The following is a 13,031-nucleotide window of genomic DNA, read 5'->3' as shown; positions in this document are numbered from 1 at the left end:
GGGGGGGGGGGGCGGGGGGGGGGCCCGCGCCCCCCACCCCGTGGGAGGGGGCGGCCCTCATGGAGCGGGGGAGGGGCGATGTATTTATCGCCGTCCTGAGCTTGGATATTGGGGTGCGATGGGGGGGTGCTGACCCGGTGGGGAAAGCAGCTAGGCGAGGGGGGGCCACACTGAGGAGAAACGGGGTGCAGGGGGGGTGCCTGTGGGACACGCCGCGACCCGGGGAAATGACATCCGTCTGCTAATTGTCCCTCTCCCAGATTGCCCCCCGACAGCTGGAAAAAGGATGCATCTTTTAAAAATAGATATCTGTTTATGTATGTATGTATGAGCTAGAGGAGAGGAGCGAACAAAACCGGGGCCTCGACGGGATCTGTCTCCTGCCCCGGGAGAAGCTTGCACTGGCACTGGCGCTGGCTGCTGGAGCCGAGGCCTAGCTGGCGAGGAGGAGGAGGAGGAGGAGGAGAAGGCCACAGCAGCGACCGCCAGTGCTTTCTGCCTGGGTGAGAAATAGAAAGGGTGAGCGGGAGTGACGGCGCTGCCGTCCAATGCAGGCAGCCGGGGGGGCGGGCTCGGGTGACACACAGGTAAGCGACTGGGCCGCGGAGACGGGGGGACACACGCATGCAGGGATAAACAGAGAGGGATCCGGACGTGCGGCCCTTGGGCTCCTGCCAAAAAACCAACTTTGTTCGGTGCGTCTTGGGCAGGGCGACGTGCGCCTCTTTGAGAGTGGGAGCGATATCGGGTGCTCTGCTCCGTCCGGGGACGAAGCTCGCGCGCCTCTGGTTACTCCCGTAATTGGGAAGTTGCGGGGAGGGAGGGGATTGCCGTCCTTTGTCACACGCTGGCACAAATGAGCGGTGCGTAAACACTTCTGAACTGGGTACGAGACCTTCTAGTGTTTTTATGCTTTTTTTTTTAAAGCCTTTTTAAAAGCCCGATACAGTAGTTGCTGTACATCCAGCTACCTGGGTTTGAAGCTTTTAAAGGCTAGTTTGGCCTCGCACTTAAAAGCCTGTTTCTTCAAAATCTACCTGATTCTTATAGGTTATCTGACCTATAATGTTTACAGGAATTGTAATCCCTAAGTAAAATGCATTATTCTTTCAATATGAGAAGTATGTATAGAGCAAACTTAGGTGTTTTTGTGTAATAATCTAAAGGTGGAAAATTATTTTCATGTCACTCTTAGGCAAATATATACTTTATAATCATGGTTAAAGCTCTTTGATTACCATATTTCAGGGAGTTATTTTATTTAACAGGATTTCACTGAGATAGGTGACAGTTGCACAAAGTTCAAGGGATTGAGGAATACCTGTGGTAATTGTTACTTGCAAAGGTTTGCAAGCTTTGACTGGTAATTGTATTGTATCTTGCATTTTTTTTTCATCCTAGAGCAGGTCTCCTAATTGGGAATTTATCAACATTTCCACTGAGGTAATTTTACAGGATTATCCACCCTGTGTTCTTCCTGCTGGTTCATCTGGACTCTGGAGTTTGCAGCTAGCAATGAAGCCTTCTGTGGGGGTTTATTCACGCTGTTACTGAAATGGAGCCATTCACATTTGGATTAACTCTTTATTTACTTTTCACCTGAATCACTTGGATCTGTCCATATGCACAAAGGAGACTACCATGCATCTCTATTGTGTTGCATATTGAAGTTGAACTCTGGGCGCAGTCTTGATGTGTTCAGGCTGGTTATTTTGCTTGAATTTTAGACGAAGAACTGAAATATACATGAGACTATAATACTGCATGGGCAGGTAACTCTTTTTGACACATGCAGATCTCTTTATTAAAGGAAAAGTATGTAGTGCCCCTGAGTTTGAAGTGGAAGAAAAACCACTAAGACCAGGCTATTCCAGGGATGAGCAAGAAAAGAGCTGTTTTAGTAACCTGGTACATGGTTTTGTTTGGAGAAAGTCCCCTTGAAAAATAGAAGGACCACTTCCAAGGCTGGCTGAAACAAGCTTCACAAGTCTTTCACTTCAACAGAAAGCATCCTTCTCATAAAATAAACAGAATATAGAAAAAATTGCAGCTACACAGCATATGACAAAACCTAAGAAGGCCAAGGCTTTTTGTTCATAGTACAAAGTGCATTATTTATTATTTGTATTACTCTGGTGCCTAGATGCCACAGTCGTGGGCCAGAAGCCTGTTGTTGTGTATTAATAGAAGAAAGATAGTCCCTCCCCTAAAGCCCATTTCCTCTGTTTTCTCTTCCAGCAGAATGCTGAAGTCAACAAGTATTCTGTTTTTCATCCTGTCATGTAATCTTGGATGCGTGTGAGAATTGAATAGCTTGTAACATGGCATCCCTGGTTCAGATGAAGCCAAAAACCATGGATTTTGTATGTGTTGTATATCAGATACATCATGATCAGATCAGGCACAAGATACATAAAGACATATGCTCCTAATCAGTATTCTTACTAGCCTCTTTTGTCAAGTAAACATGTGAAGGAAGGCTCCTTTTTATTGTTAGTGTCTAGGCATACATCAGATATTAGCTATTGCTCTCTCCATAAATTTTGTTAAGTAGAAAAAGAGTGCAATTACATAGTGTCATGTTGAAAAGAAAATAATATAAAGCTTAACACCTAATAAGAATATCCATGTATTTAAGGCAGCAGACTGAGCTGCAATATCTGGATTTTTTCCTAATTCTAATATAGTCATTCCTAATTCCAATATAGACAGTTTAATATAGGCACTGCCCTAGGTCAAACAGCACATCTTGTTCTTTAATCTATATATTGATAATTATACATCCTACAAGGAAGTATGTAGGCTAAATTTAATAATCCTTGCCAAATATTGACATGACAGATGCTATGTACTTTTTGGAAGTCTCATACTAAATTATTCAGAGTAGATACAAGATGATCCACTGTTGCTTTGAATCTAGCTGTTTTGTATTCTCTTTCCAATCCAGTTTTTATGCTTCTACTTGGAGGTATAATCATACAAATGCTGTACAGGATCATTAACATAGTATTAAGTCATAGAATTTCTTACAAGTTACCACATTTTAATTAGGCTGTAAAGTGTCCACTTGGCATGGAAAGTTGGCCCATGTTTTTGTAATCACACATACAGTTTTCATATCAAATGAATTTTTGCAGCTAAAGTAAAAAGCTTGAAAAAAAACAAGCAAAAGAACAACAAACCTGTTAACTGCTTGGACACAATGCGTGTTAGCTACCTTACTTGGAGGTAGTTTGTTACCAAAACAGTCTTGATAGGTATACGTTTTATGTTTGAGAACTGGAAGACTTTCTGTATTCAGTGCTCAAGTCTGCCTTCTGTAAAAGAAAAAAGAACCAGGCAGTGTTTGAGGAGAAGAACAAAACCTGCAGATAGTTTGAGGCTTTGGGAAAGCAATTGTTGGAGTGTTGAACAGCACTAGTACTGTAAAAGAGCACTGAGGAGATCTGCAGACTAGGCCCTTGCTGCAGAATTCCAACACTGTTGGGGGGAGGCTCTGTGTTGGCTGGCTTAAGATTTCCTTTAGAGTGAGGCTAGGTATTGTTGCTCTTCTCTTACACACCTTTATTTCTTATGAGCTGGGAATGCTCCTGCAGACCAAGTATCCTACAGTGTAAGCACCTTCCTGCTCCTAGCCTGTGCTGTGGGGGTTGACTATCAGTCCCCTGACTGCAGCATCTCAAAGTCTCTCTCTCAGTTCTTTCCTTTCTGGTGTCATTAAGTTAAGTAGCAATGCTTAGAGTTGATTTGAGGCAGCACACCAGGTAGAGAGGGGTTTATAGCATGCGCTGTAAAACCTACCTATTCTGTGAATAAGAGAGGCTGTAGTATTAGTGTAAAGCCATCACCTGTTGTGCTGCCCCATGCCATATAATTTCTAGAGTTTTGCTGTATGCTGTAGTTTAGGCTCAGTGTGTTGCATATTACAAAGAATCTGGGTACTCTTACTGCTGTGGCTAGTTTAGGGGGGGAACAAAAAACAAACAAACAAAAGAAAACAAAACAAAACAAAAAAAAACCTTAAAATGACTAAATTATGGATCCTGCAAGTTGATGCAACTTCAGTGAAAGTCCATAGAAGTACAAGGATCTGCCAGTAGGATCAGAAATGAAAGTGTTACATTTAAATGGCTGCTCATGAGCAGACAGTCTTTCAAGTGGTTTTTTTTAAATCATATGCAAGGAACACCTACAAATATTGTAAGGCATGAAGTTAAACCAAAACAAAAGTAGGACCCAGTGAACTCTCTGTTGGTAGCAGGCCCAAGATTTTTAGGACAGTCTTTGTGCCAAACTGTTTGACAATTAACACTTTAAAGCTTATGAACAAAAGATTTATTGTGAAAGTTATATATGTAGCTGTATGCCACAGAAAGCTCTTGGGAAAGCTTGAGATTCAAACTTAATTATGGCTTACATTTTTCAAGTTATTCTGACATTAAGCCAACATATTTGAATTATGGGTGACCAATGACAGATTTATCAATTTATTTTCACATGCTTATCCTTACAGAACATAGATCTAATGTTTTCTTTTGAATATCCATGAACTCTTTGATAGTTAAGATGCTTATAGTAATTATGCATGAGCACATTGAGAATGCTAGCTGATAGATGGCAAAGTAGAGGTGGGCTAGATCCACACCTTGGACTCGGGATATTTTTTGGGCTGCACAATGTGGGTGCACAGTTCAAAGTCCCAGAAAAAAAAACAAAACAAAAAAAACAAAAACACTAGAGCTGGGTAGTACTTGTCTGCTGTGCTGCCAGCTTCACGTAGCGATGCTAAAGTTAGACTTCTGTGTTTTGTTACTGCCAATGCACCTTGAAGTCTTAATTAAGAATACTGTAACTTCTTAAGTGACTTGTAATTGGAATTCTGTGACCCACCTTTGGCAGGGGATCAAGTGCCCCTTCCCCATTTCCCCATGCACCGCAGTGAAACAGGTTGTGTTGCACGATTTCTAGTGTGGCTTTTATCTGAATGTATTCTAGTTGATAAGTGCTGGTTGTCTGAAAGGAAATCTCTCTCATTTTTGGAGGAGAAGTGCCTAGTATATGCTGTGTTTCAAGAAATTATTTTTTCTACTTAATTTTGTAAATATTCAGATGCTGTGACTTCTTTACTCTGTATTATTAAGGTATTTGAAAAAGTGTGCGTATATACAAGATATACTGTGCATATGGCACTTAATGGAGAATTTTCACATGCCTGACTAGTAGAATTCTTAATGCAAAAGCTAAACATATTTACGTGAGGTCTGAATGGGCACATCTACACGTTCATTAATGCGCATTAGTTACTGCAGGGGTTTAGATTGTAGCCATGTTGGTCTAAGGACATAGGCAGACAAGATTCCTTGGGTGAATTTGATATCTTATTAGACCAACCCAAATAGTTGGAGAGTAGTTATTAAGCAAGCTTTTGGGTTCAAAAACCCTTCTTTGGGCTAAGGAAGCTTCAGCAGTTGGTGTGTGCTCTTCCTGGATGGAATTCATTCTTCCTTAGCCTGACGAAGGGTTTTTGAACCCGAAAGTTTGCTTAATAACTATTCTCCAACTATTTGGGTTGGTCTAATAAAAGATATCAAATTCACCCAAGGAATCTTGTCTGCCATTAGTTACTGCGCATTTAACTTAGTGCTTGCTTAATGAAGTACTAACTAAATGTGCAGTAACTAGAGTTACTGAGCAGTAGCACTGGCGCATGGGTTTTTAGTGATGCTTACTGCACAGTAGCCTAAGACTACTGCGCAGTAGTGTATTAGCATGGTTTTTGCCTGGCACACTACTGGGAAATGTTATTAGGCTATGGCGCATTAAGTGTCTCATGTAGACATGCCCAGTGCGTCTAAAGAAGCCTTTCTGATTTTATGGCTGAATTGTAGGCCTGCATATAGTGCCAACCTGGGTATAAACCACTGACTTATGAGTTGAAATGACGGTGAAATGAACACAAGAATTCTAGCAGTGCCAGCACCACAGGTTGCAATACACTGCACTGGCTTGTTGAATATCTTGAGTCCAAGATAGCTTGGTCCTAGACTTTTTAAAGTGCTGGAGGTGAAATGGGACATCCTTACCTTGTGGCAATTTAGTTCAGTGGTCTAGTTCTGAAAGCAGTGTGTCCAGCTCGCTGATTAAAATCCCGTTTATGGGTGTTCAAGGAATTCTTTATCCTCCCTTTGTCTCGACTATGGAGAAGAAGAAACAAACACACACACACACACACACACACACACACACACACACACACACACACACACACAGAAGGTTTTTAAACTTCTAGGTTTGGATTTTGTTAGAAAATATTTGTGTGCATATTTTGACAGAAATGGGATTAATTTAGCTTTGGGTCTTATCTGTTTTGCAGCTTTCCTCAGTCACTTGCTTCCTAATGTGGGCTTAATTTGGAACATTGCAAAGCTGATGACAGAGTATGCAAAATGTCCTTACCTTTTTCTGGTAAACTTTTACTAGTCTATATCACTAAGTCAAGTCATTAAAGGATTAGATATGAAAGAGTACTATTACCATTTACTCAGATAATGCACTGTTCTGGGGTCTTGTGTAGCTGATGGGTACATATTGGCCCATGAAGAGTTAATTCATACATCTATAAATTTAATTGAATTGACAGCTGAGCTCCATTTTCCATGATCAGATTGGGTACAAGATACATAAAAACATATGTTTTTACTCAGTGGTATTCTTACTAATCCCTTTGTTCCTATGCATTTGGATTTGTAGTATTCAAATGTTTGTTTGTTTTTTTAACATATTTGGTTCTATGCAAGGGGGCCGGGGGGTGCTCAAATTTTGTATAATGCCTAGCAGAAGCCTTAATTTGGACTGAACTTTGTGTCTAATCCAGGCAGTTCTAAATATCTTGTTTTTCCAGGGTTCCATTTTTCAAGGAATGGGCTAGGCTTTTTGAGCCACTTTTGGGGTAGAAATAATCTATGCACACCCAGATCACTTGCATCAGGATGTGGCTTTTTTGTTTAGATAGCTGTGGAAGGTTAGAAGCAGAGGGTATGAGCCTCTTGACTGTATCTATAGCCTGAAATGCTGGTGTCAGTATTAAAATATACTGCAGTCTGTGGCAGCTGATGAGGGTATTTTATAAGTTCCTTTGTTTAGACACTTAAGGAATTTTCTTTAGGAAGGTGATCCTGATACAAGACCAAGTTCTGAACTCCTTTTTCAAACTCCAGTTGAGGACAATGGCAGTTCTGCTGAGTAAGAACCAAGAGTCTATTTTTGCCACCCTTAATCACACTGAGCTGCATCTTACTTTGCACGTTAGTCCCACTGAAAGGCAGTGTTGTAACAATTAACACTTGTGTGGGGCAACCTCACGCTTTGACCCATACCAGTTAGAAGTTACCCTTACAAATACATAAAAGGTAAAATGGAATAATGGGGCTTTGCAAATAAAGGTTGTTATAGTGTATGGTTAACTGAATTGGATAGGAATAAAGACTTATTTAGTACTTAACCCAAATACAATGGAATTTGCTTTGAGCTAGCCCATATATTAAAGAAAAAAAAAAAAAGTCAGTAGGATAATTGAACCTTACCCAGATCACCCTATTTGACAAGCTAAGAAATAAATATGGGTGGTGTAGCTGGGTTGCAGAACTCCAATTACAACTTTTCAGAAAGTTGAAAATGGAGTTTTACTTTCTAGGTGATTCATTTTAGCTCTTATTTGCATCACCCTTCCCCTCCTTAGTATGTATAAATGCCTGTATATACAGTACATTGGGGTTTTGGGGGTTTTTTGAGGGTGGGGGGAGGGTCCTCCTGCCTTTACATTTGAGGAAGTCTTGCTCATCTTTTTAAGTGAAGAAATGCTTTTCTTCCATAAACAGCTCAAAGGCTGAACTTCTTACAGGGACTATCTTCCTATATTTTTCTTTAATGCTTACCATAATGGGTTCTGGCTCTGCTCTAAGGTTTATTTGCTCTTTCATAATGCAAGTAAGTGAAACTTTGAAGTTTCAGGCTATGCAATAAAGTATTTATATCAGCATTAATAATGTCTCCACATTTGGGATTTAACATTTCAGTATCTATATTTGGGAGCAAAAATGTTGCTATGGGAATCAGTGTGGGTGTTCCTCCTTCAGACTTTACAATTTGTTTTGAATTAGTGTTTTTGTATTTAATATACAACAGCTTTTACTATAGGCCTCATTATGCGTGCTACTGATAATAAAGAAACATGCAGTCATGTTAGTTATTTAGGCTAATCCTACCTTGATCTGAGAACATTTGAAAATACTTAAACTAATTAGATATTGTCCATGATTAAAAAGGAAGTTAAACTGAAGTTGAGTAAGGATCCAAGGCCAGAACACACTGTGTTGTAAACCTATATAAAAATACTGTAGTGTAGGGGCTGCAAAAATTATTCTTATAGAAAATGCCAGGTTTACTAGGTGTGCCCCAGAATGTGACACTGTGGTCCAGTACATAGCACTGACAATCTAGAGCATTTTATGGTTTTGATCAAATTGCCTTTGAAAGAGCATGAGGGACTAGCCTCTTAAAGGGAGGCAGAAAGCCAAAGTGAACCATGAGATCTGTTCTGCAAAGTTAGCATAAAGGGACAAACAGAAGGTCAGCAAGGAAAATACCCCAGGACAGGAAAGCCCTTCACCCAGGTGCTGTGTTAGCTTCTTCAGCTCTCTACTACCAGTGCCTCTGAAGAACCTCATGAGGGGCCCATCTTGGCTAAAAGGGACAGTTGAGGCAAGTAAAAATAGCTCTTTACTTGTCCTGGCACTAAGGAAATGATGGTAAATAAAATTACTTTATTAAACCTTCCAGTTCTTAGAGAATTCTTTAAAATGGGTAAAGAAGGGTTGTTTGTATTAAGACTAGGTTCTGAAGCTGCTTTCTTTACAGGTAAAGGTAACCTGAATTCACCAGGATGCTCTAATCATCAGAGAAAATAGTATTTTCCAATTGGAAAAATACATTGTGTGGCAGGAGCATTTATTTATTTAAAATTTTTATTTATAAATAGATTTTGAATTCAGCTTTCCTGACCCTTGCTGAATCAGGCATAAATTGTGCTGAGTAAGGATCTTCTGGCACTTTCATCTGAAAGTGGTCTGAACTTGTCCTAAAAAGGTGTCATCGGCTACCTAAAATGGCAGAAGACTACTTAGTAGCAAAAATTAGCTAGATTTTAAAGTACCTTGCAGAACTGGTTGCACATTTTTTCAGTTTTACAAAAAATAAAAATAAAATGATAAGGTTAGTTTAACTTGATCATATCATTTAGGTAGTTGTAGGTACAAGTCATAATGTAGAAGAAAAGTCACAGGTTTTTTTTCCCCAGATTCATGCAGTCCAGATCGCTAGGAGTTTGAATTTATATGTCATTGTGAACTCTTAGTGCAGTGATATATGTGAATATATCTGGCTACCTTAGGTTAGCAGAAAGAGGAAGTGCTGCTTGTGGTTTTGAATAAAACTCTAGTCCTCTGTCACTCAAAATAGTGAGAGAGATGCATTAGTTGAAAATATTAGTATGCTAGGAGGCCCAAAGATGTGGCATTGGTAGGTACCACACGGTTCTGTCTTTAATGAAAATATAAAAGCAGTGTTCTCAGGGCTATTGTAGTAACTTAAAAAAATATTAAAAAACCCACCATATTCACAATTTTTAAATATGACTGGATTATGCTAATATCTAAATTAGAAATTTGATCAGAGGGATCTTGTATGGTCCTAAGATGCAAACAAAATAAACCTGGAAGGGCATCACACTTGTTATGCTCTGTTATAGTCTTGTCTAGAGAAAAAGCAATAAACTGATGAAGATTGCATCAGTTTGATTTACTGGTAGCAGTTGCTCCTCCTGGCACTGCTGCAAAAATGCAAAACAGGTGAAGCTCAGAAGCCATCTATGCTGGTCATCTTAGTTTGGTTAGAACTTGTTCTTTTGCTTCCTCTCAGCAAGTGATGAAAGTACTGCAATGTGAACATCCCACATCCTTCTCTGTTAAATCTGGCTAAAGACGTTGCTAAATTTTGAAAAATGAATTCATCCGAGTAACAAAAGATCTGCTAGTAATTGCTTTTTGAAGGCATAGACGTAAGAGGGGGAAAGGGGTTCTGTAAGATCACTCCAAAAACAAAGGGGAAAGAGACTGAAACCAGGACAGGAGGTCATGAGAGAGAGAAAAAAAATTAGGAAAGAAATAGCTCTGTCAGGGGGAATAGCTTAATTTTATGTAGGAAATCTGGCTGCCCTTCTTGTTAATAAGACTAGCTTATTGGAATGGTAGCAAAAGAAGCCACATCCCATAACATTAAAGAATTCTGTTATTCCTTTTTGCAGGAAAATCAGCAAAACTCCAGTTCAGATATTTATTTTGAGAGATTAAGATTATTTCTAGAGTTGGTATTTTAACTTCAATTTTTTACCTGTTCTTCTCTTTAGAATACTGTTAGCATAGGTGTTGGGCAAATGAAGTGACCTATTCTAACATTACCAAAAACATCTCTATTCAAAATATAAATTGCAGTTATTTAATAGTACAGCTTCGTATTCTCAGTTGAGATTAACACAAAGAGTTATCAGCTTTTTCTCTCTTTGTTTAATACTGCAGTAGGGTTCTTTGGACAGCACTGCTATATTCAAGCATCATTTAATAGATAACACCCAAGATGTGGGCAAAAAATTGAAGGATGTTAGCTATTGAGTAATCATGCATGTCTTAAGGAGTTTTTTGTTTTTTTTTTTTTTATAATCAAAATGTTTCTAGCTTAAGGTATCATGTGCTTTAAACATGTTTGAGGAAGCTGTATGGTTTTGGACTTGACCACTTTTGAAGTGCAGGTGCACATCTAAATGTGGCTGTTGCTCTTCAGCCACATGCTATAGCAGATACAGCTGCAGACTGCATTTGAGGGCTGTTTCAAATAGTATTGCTGCTCCTACTACTAGTTAGAGAGAATCCAAAACTAATGCCATCGGGGGTATTTATTAAAATCGTGTGTGTGTGTGTGTGTGTGTGTGTGTGCGCGCGCGCGCATGCACACACACACACACACACACACACACACACACACACACACTCTAATCTAGGTAACCCTCCAATAGAAGTAAAACTCTAAGAGGAAGTCTCTAAGATACAGAGCCTCCAGTGTTTGCAAGAAGCATGAACAGATTAATTTAAATTTATAGTTTAATGGATTTGTCTGTCATTTAAAAAAATGGGGTTTGAATATATTAGATTGGGGTCCATAGTCATGTTTAGTGTCTGGTTGTGGCATGACTACCTGCCCTTCACCCCTTTTCATTAATTGTTTCTCTGAACTCTCCATTCTCACAGTATTTTCTAGTGCTGGAGGTAACTGTCTACAGAGCACATAACCAGTCCATTACTTTTGCCCTCAAGCTAACTGGAGGAAAAACATAGCTAAAATCCTGACATAGTAGAAAGTTTACAATTAAGCTTTACTAATAGAAGTACTTGTCATAGAACAAACAAATGTGAAATATTTCTTTGCCTACACAAGGGCAGAAGTGAGCAGGGCAGACTGAAGAGATGCATTTTAAAAACAAAGTGATAATTCTTTAATTGTAGGCCTACTATCTTTGGTGCCTCACTAAAATTTATTTTAATTTTGAGGGGGCTTGAGGGTGCTGTGTTGTTACAAGACCACTGGACCTTTCCTATATCTGTATGTACATCTGTACAGATAATTAGTCCAGAAAAAAAATAAAAATAAAAATCAGCTCTGGTCAGTGCCTACAGATTCAGTAACTTAAGCCCTTATCACTTAAATAAAGATACATAGTACCCCCAAGCTACTATATCAAGCATGCTTTCATGGAAAAAATTGCTTTTTCAGAGGTAGTCAGCTTTGGAAAGAACCATTTAAAATTATAAATGTACAACATAATGAACAGACTTTTGTTTTATGCATCTACTGTTCTTCTAAAAATTGCCACTTGAAATATCTGAATTTCTGTAGATTACCATAGGTTTTAAATACTAGTTGTTATTCAACTTAACTGTTTTTCTGGGTCAAGTGTAGTTATGGTCAATGTATGTTGTGCCCTGTCAGGCTCAATATCTGTAAATGATGATGTCCTTCCACTTGCCCATCCCTTAATTGAACAACAGTGTAATTACTGTAAAGCCTGGGAGATTCTTCAAAATGCTAATAATGAAGGGAACTTTGAAGCATTAAACTTATTAGTGTTTAAAACTCCTGCTTGAGAAGTAGGTAGAGAAATTAGTCATTACATGGGAATGAGCATTTAGATTCTGCTTGAGGAAGAAGAAATATGCTTGAGTCTTCCAGATCATGTTTTTAATAGTAGACAAATGCTATATAGCACTTTAATTAAAATGTAAACATCTTCAGAAATGTTGATCCTCGGAATTCAAATCAGCTTAGATGTAACGTTTGGTTTTTTGCAATGTAGAGAAAATATTCTCTACATTTACAGTGTGCGATTTGCCTTCCTTTTTAAAGAAAAAATTGAGAGGGAGTTAAACAAGTTGCTTTTACCCTTTTAAGTGAAGACCATCATTTTTCATTTGACTATACATTGTTAAACTCTTGCCATGACCTTCAAATGAGCTAAAAGCAATGTACTTTGAGTTCAGTTAAGATTCTAGACTTTATTTAATGTTACTGTTTAACTAGTGCATGCATGATGGGGGTGGGTGAAACACCTTACTTCACACTTGTTGCTGGGTGGAGACAGATTTTTGCCAGATGCTCTTAAGAAGGCAAAAGTACTGTCTCGATTCATCTTTACCTTTGAGTTAACTATGTAATTGGTCCACAGATATGAAAATCCAGATCACCTTGCATTGCAAAAAAAAAATTTATAGCTGTACTCATTGGCATTATGTTCTGTAGAACATTAAGTGAGCTAAACATGTGCCACTCCAATTCTTTCAAAATGAGTTATGGGAGAATTTCTGCCCTTCTGGATATGCAGGAATCATAAAAAGGCCATTGACAGCTATTGGCCCTCAAGTGCATTA

The 13,031-nt window shown here is 39.0% G+C and overlaps 1 protein-coding gene across 1 annotated transcript in view; it reads left to right on the top strand.

Annotated features, from left to right (window-relative positions):
- The first annotated feature begins 608 nt into the window (after positions 1-608).
- The window catches only part of CNOT6 (CCR4-NOT transcription complex subunit 6), a 40,906-nt gene continuing 28,483 nt past the window's right edge, over positions 609-13,031 (top strand). Inside the window, exon 1 of the mRNA XM_025207885.1 lies at positions 609-696. The gene's annotated coding sequence lies outside the window, so the exon portion shown is untranslated. The remainder of the gene's footprint in view (positions 697-13,031) is intronic.

This window comes from Alligator sinensis, unplaced genomic scaffold, assembly GCF_000455745.1.
Source record: "Alligator sinensis unplaced genomic scaffold, ASM45574v1 scaffold741_1, whole genome shotgun sequence".
Taxonomy (NCBI): Eukaryota; Metazoa; Chordata; order Crocodylia; family Alligatoridae; genus Alligator; species Alligator sinensis.
The sequence above is the reverse complement of the archived record's forward strand: the minus strand, read 5'-3'. Positions and strand labels throughout refer to the sequence as shown.